The sequence below is a fragment of the Bos indicus x Bos taurus genome, chromosome 23 (genome assembly GCF_003369695.1).
Source record: "Bos indicus x Bos taurus breed Angus x Brahman F1 hybrid chromosome 23, Bos_hybrid_MaternalHap_v2.0, whole genome shotgun sequence".
NCBI lineage: Eukaryota > Metazoa > Chordata > Mammalia > Artiodactyla > Bovidae > Bos > Bos indicus x Bos taurus.
This window is the reverse complement of record NC_040098.1, coordinates 13,578,567-13,584,983: the sequence shown is the minus strand read 5'-3', so window position 1 is coordinate 13,584,983 and position 6,417 is coordinate 13,578,567.

Sequence of the window (6,417 nt, the reverse complement as noted above, 5' to 3'; positions counted from 1 at the left end):
GCCGTACACCCCGTGGTCACCAATCCCTACACCCTTCTCTCACATATTCCCCCGACACACTCTATTTCACAGTGTTAGACCTCAAAGGTGCTTTCTTTACTATACCTCTACACCTCTCCTCACAGCCCCTATCTGCCTTTACCTGGACGGATCCAACCACATATCAATCTCAACAATTAACTTGGACCGTTTTGCCACAAGGGTTTAGAGATAGCCCTCATTTTTTGGGTCAAGCCCTTCAAAGAGACCTACAAACTTTAGACCTAGGCTCTACTACCTTACTTCAATATGTAGACGATTTATTGTAATGTAGTTCCTCTCACCATAACTGCCTAGTCCACACTGCGATGGTATTAAATGCCCCAGCAACTGGGGCTACAGAGCCTGTCTCTCCAAGGCACAAATCGCTTCCACCACTGTCCTTTACATGGGATTGTGACATGGCCCTATCTCCTTTTATAATAATATAGCAGATCACGAAGCAAAGAGGCAGGCCGCCTCTGTTAGTCCTGTCTTTACTATAGCCCAAATTGACAAGCCTAACATCCGCACATTACTTTCATATTTACATTCCCTTTTCCACCCCTCTGCAAAAGTACTTAAGACTTTACTTTAGAACTTTATTGAGCTGACTAAAGATAATGTGGCTTATTTAAATAATCTCACCCAAACTTGTATCACTTGTCAGAGGACAAACCCTGATTCTAACATTCGCTCTCCCCCCTCCTTTCCCCACCCACCAAATTTGCGGGCATCTTCCTGCACAAGACTGGCAAGTAGATTTCACCTACATGCCACCCGCAAAAAGGATTAAATTCCTCCTAGTCTTTGTAGATACATTTTCTGGATAGATTGAAGCTTTCCCAGCTACTAACAAACAAGCCCCTACTGTGACTCACCTTATTCTTACTGAAATTCTCCCTAGGTTTGGAATGCCCTCCTCCCTCCTGTCTGACAACAGCCCGAGTTCACATCCCAAATCACCCAAAATATTGCACAAACCCTTCAAGTTCCTTAGAGGTTTCACATTCCTCATCATCCCCGGTCCTCAGGTAAGGTTGAGAGAGCCAATCAAATCTTAAAAGAAACTCTAACCAAATTAACAATTGAACTTCATCAAGATTGGACTAAACTCCTTCCTTTAGCCCTCTTAAAGGTCCGGGCCTTACCGAAAAAACCTCTAAATATCAGTCCATTCAAGGCCATGTATGGGAGGCTCATAGTACCTTTAGGATTCCCCTACTCCCATGACGGTCCCAAACTACCATCCCACCTTCCTTTTCCCTTACTTGCCCAGATACAAGATGCCCTTTGGCAACATATGGATAACCTACTCCCTTGACCACATCCCAATCTCCTGTACCCATCCCTCCAAATAGGAGAAAAGTCTATATGACAGTTCAGTTCCACTCAGATCTAACCCCAAAATGGCAAGGACCCTACAAGGTAATTCTGCTGACCCCTACTGCTGCAAAATTAAATGAAATCACCCTTTGGGTGCACATTACTTGACTAAAAAAGATTATGCAGCCCAATGATGAGAATGCTTATGACTAATACTAATACAAGTTCCTCACAGAGGCCCTACAGCTCTAAAGTTCTCCCAGCTTCCACTGGCCCCAACTGATGACGGATGAACCTATCGGTTTCACAGCTACAATTATTTCTGGAACACCTCCTGGCAGATATCTGGGTTGCGAGTCCTCAAGGATCCACGTTCAAACACGTTGAAGATTACATCTTCACCCTGTGGTTGCAGGAAACCTTTTATAACTTTTACCCTTTTGAAATCCAATTCTTCTCCACAGTAGTCTATCATATATTCACTTCCCCAAATGTTGCTTGACATCTTCTTTTTATCTTCTCTCTTTCCTCTGACCCAAGAACTCTTTCAAAATCCTCACCTCAACTATCTATTCCAGACCCTTAATTTAACCCATACTCTCCTCAATGCATCTAACCAACAATTGGCTAAAGACTGCTGGATATGTCTATCTATAACTCCTCTGGGAGATTCAGCCCTCTCCACATCCATCCTTGACTGGACCACTGATAACATATCCCTACACCATTCATACTGTGGAGAGCCTTTATATGTCTCAAATCTTAAATATCTTCACACTAATGATCAAATCTGAAATTCGGACAAACTTAGAATCTTTACTCACTGACCTTCCCTCCTACAATGGAAAACCTCCAATAGGAGGCCCTATCACCCAGAGAGTAACACTATTATGACCAGCTCCTTTTTGCATATCTAGAAATTCCAGAAATATCTCATATGACCAACCCGTGGGCATAATCCCTAAATCCATGTGTAATCATACCTCCACTTTACTCTTTGCCACTGGAAAAGCTATATATAATGTTTCTGGTCCTACAGGACACTCTTTAACCTTTACAGGACAGTTTCCCTCAGCATATTCCTCCACTTCTCCCATTGTTGGGGCCACCTTAGTGGGTTCCCTGACTGTTCTTGAACGAATGATCAAACCCCCACTACCTGACTCCTCTTCGCCATCAACTTCTGCTGTTGTATTGTCAAAGTCAAGTGAAGTTGCTCAGTCTGGTCCAACTCTTTGCGACCCCATGGACTTCAGCCTCCCAGGCTCCTCTGTCTATGGGATTTTTCCAGGCAAGAGTACTGGAGTGGGTTGCCGTTTCCTTCTTTGGGTTGTATTGTGACACCTGGCCGTTTTTCTTGTGTGGGGCGTCTGCATATCTCTGTTTACTACTAATTGGACTGGAACCTGCACCCTGGTATACTCCAGTCCAAACATTTTTATAGCCCCCAATGATCAATCCCTACCCATTCCTCTCATTCACAAACGAATGAAACGAACCATCATTTCATTCCTCTCTTAGTGGGACTAGGAATAGCAGCTAGAATTGGAACAAGAACTGCTGGCCTAACCACCTCCATCCAAAGCTACCATGCACTATCTAAAGACCTATCAGACAGCCTCCAGGAAATAGCCCAAGGTCTAATAACTATCCAGTTCAGTTCAGTTCAGTTCAGTTGCTCAGTCGTGTCTGACTCTTTGCGACCCCATGAATTGCAGCACGCCAGGCCTCCCTGTCCATCACCATCTCCCGGAGTTCACTCAGACTCACGTCCATCAAGTCAGTAATGCCATCCAGCCATCTCATCCTCTGTCTCCCCTTCTCCTCCTGCCCCCAATCCCCCCCAGCATCAGAGTCTTTTCCAATGAGTCAACTCTTCTCATGAGGTGGCCAAAGTACTGGAGTTTCAGCTTTAGCATCATTCCTTCCAAAGAACACCCAGAGCTGATCTCCTTCAGAATGGACTGGTTGGATCTCCTTGCAGTCCAAGGGACTCTCAAGAGTCTTCTCCAACACCACAGTTCAAAAGCAGCAATTCTTCCGTGCTCAGCTTTCTTCACAGTCCAACTCTCACATCCATACATGACCACAGGAAAAACCATAGCCTTGACTAGACGGACCTTTGTTGGCAAAGTAATGTCTCTGCTTTTGAATATGCTATCTAGGTTGCTCATAACTTTCCTTCCAAGGAGTAAGCATCTTTTAATTTCATGGCTGCAGTCACCATCTGCAGTGATTTTGGAGCCCAAAAAAATGAAGTCTGACACTGTTTCCACTGTTTCCCCATCTATTTCCCATGAAGTGATGGGACCAGATGCCATGATCTTCATTTTCTGAATGCTGAGCTTTAAGCCAACTTTTTCACTCTCCTCTTTCACCTTCATCAAGAGGGTTTTTAGTTCCTCTTCACTTTCTGCCATAAGGGTGGTGTCATCTGCATCTCTGAGGTTATTGATATTTCTCCTGGAAATCTTGATTCCAGCTTGTGCTTCTTCCAGCCCAGCATTTCTCATGATGTACTCTGCTGCTGCTAAGTTGCTTCAGTCGTGTCCGACTCTGTGCCACCCCAGAGACGGCAGCTCACCAGGCTCCCCCATCCCTGGGATTATCCAGGCAAGAACACTGGATTGGGTTGCCAGTGCCAGAAGGATTGGGTTCCTTCTCCAATGCATGAAAATGAAAAGTGAAAGTGAAGTCATTCAGTCATGTCTGACGCTTAACGACCCCATGGACTGAAGCCTACCAGGCTCCTCCATCCATGGGATTTTCCAGGCAAGAGTACTGGAGTAGGGTGCCATTGCCTTCTCCAGATGTACTCTGTATATAAGTTAAATAAGCTGGGTGACAATATACAGCCTTGACGTACTCCTTTTCCTATTTGGAACCAGTCTGTTGTTCCATGTCCAGTTCTAACTGTTGCTTCCTGACCTGCATACAAATTTCTCAAGAGGCAGGTCAGGTGGTCTGGTATTCCCATCTCTTTCAGGATTTTCCACAGTTTATTGTGATCCACACAGTCAAAGGCTTTGGTATAGTCAATAAAGCAGAAATAGATGTTTTTCTGGAACTCTCTTGCTTTTTCAATGATCCAGTGGATGTTGGCAATTTGATCTCTGGTTCCTCTGCCTTTTCTAAAACCATTCTGCCCCTTCTTGGACCATGCATATTCATTATGCTCCTATTCACATTTGGATCTTATTTGCTTAATCTTTTCAAGGGATTCCTCCAGGACCGAATCCGAGTCATTTCTCAAGATCAAGTCAAGACTGTTGCTTGACTGTCTGCTCGAGACCTTGGCAGCTAGAATAGAAAATCAACACTCAGGGCCTTAGACTTCCTTCCTCCCAGACCACAAACCCCCGACCCTTATTTACGAGCACGAAAAAGCCCTGAACATTAACAACATCCATCTCTCTTTCTCTTTTTATATATTCCTTAAGGGTCTGGAATGAAGGAAAGCTACATGGCTCAAAATAGCCTGGAGTTAAAACTCCCCTCCAGGTCCTCCCCACCATTCTATACAGAATAAAGAACTTTCTCCCCCGAAGAAAGAAATGAACATTAAGATTGATTACGTTCAGCTCCCAGTCAATCCCAGTCTCCAGCCAGTCTCAGGAATTCCTTGCCCCAGTTGTTGAAAGGTAACTAATCAAAATAATCTTGAGGAAAAACACACCCCCTCAAAAGAATGTATCTCTGCATATATATGTTTTCTATATATACCTGCTCTTTTCTTGACCTAGCGCAGCAGTTCACTGGTCTGACTGCTGCCCCTTCTCGCCTCATTAAAAGTGATCTGTTCTCATTAAAAGTGATTAAAAGACTTATAGAGTATCGGTCTCGTCCTTTCTCCAAACCTCGCCTTCTCTAATTCCTTTACCTTACGAGGTGTGCACAAAATTTATTTTGAAATTCTTATCCTGCCCGCCTTTTTGCAGTGGGCATCTATGCTTCAGTTTGCACAGGATGATAAAGAATCTGGCTGCAATGTGTGAGACCTGGGTTTAATCCCGGACTTGGGACAATCCTCTGGAGAAGGGAATGGCTACCCACTTCAGTATTCTTGCCTGGAGAATTCCATGGACAGAGGAGCCTGGTGGGCTACACTCTATGGGGCTGCAGAGAGTGGACATGACTGAGCAACTAACACTTTCACACTTTTCTTCCTATATGAGCAGCATCTCTTTCCTTTGGGAGAACTGCTTCACCCCCCAACTCCAACCTGTTGGTTCTAACCCAGGCTGTCAGTCACAGTGCCCTGACCATAGGAGTAAGTACAGGTCCTAATCTAGGCCAATCATAGGCTCCTCTCTGGATTTTATCAAAATCAGAATTCAGGGAAGAGGTTCCCTCTCTCTCTGGTGAGAGGCTGAGAGTTCCAGGTTTCTAGACTAGTGGAGCAGGTGTATGGAACAAAATGAAGCTGAGATGAGAAATGGAGACATCTTGGTGGTGGCCAGGTGCATGGTACTAGGTGCCTCCCTGCCCTGCTTGTTTGATTTGGTGTGTAAGTTAGTTTCTATTTTGCCCAACTCCCTGCAATCCAAATTCCTGACATCCATCTGTTATCTTTTTGCTAATTTAGAAAGACCCTGCTCTTCACTTAGAAACTCTTGTCAAATCTCATGCCTCATTCATTTATTAACATAAAGTCCTTTTCTAAATTATTTTTACACTGGTCATGATCATTTAGTCTTAACAACATGAAGTATTTATCAACAATCTATTATGTGCCAGTCACCAAAACACAGTGATGACTAAGTCGTCCAATGAACATAATTAAAATACATGCCTTAGCAAAATCAACATAAAAGACAATGAAAGTCATGGACATTTAGATAAGTAGTGAAACCGTAACTTAAATCGTATTTGATCCTCACCAAAATCCATCAAGGAAGCTCAGAGAAACGTCAGTAATTATTCCAGGCTCCTAGAACTAATAAATAGTGGAGCCAAAACTCGAAACCTAGGTTTTTCACTAAGTCAGAGTTGCTTTAATTATCCTCTGCTGGTTAAACTGAGAAAATCGTTTTGGGTCCTTATAATTTAAAAATTATAGCTCCCAATTCTCTT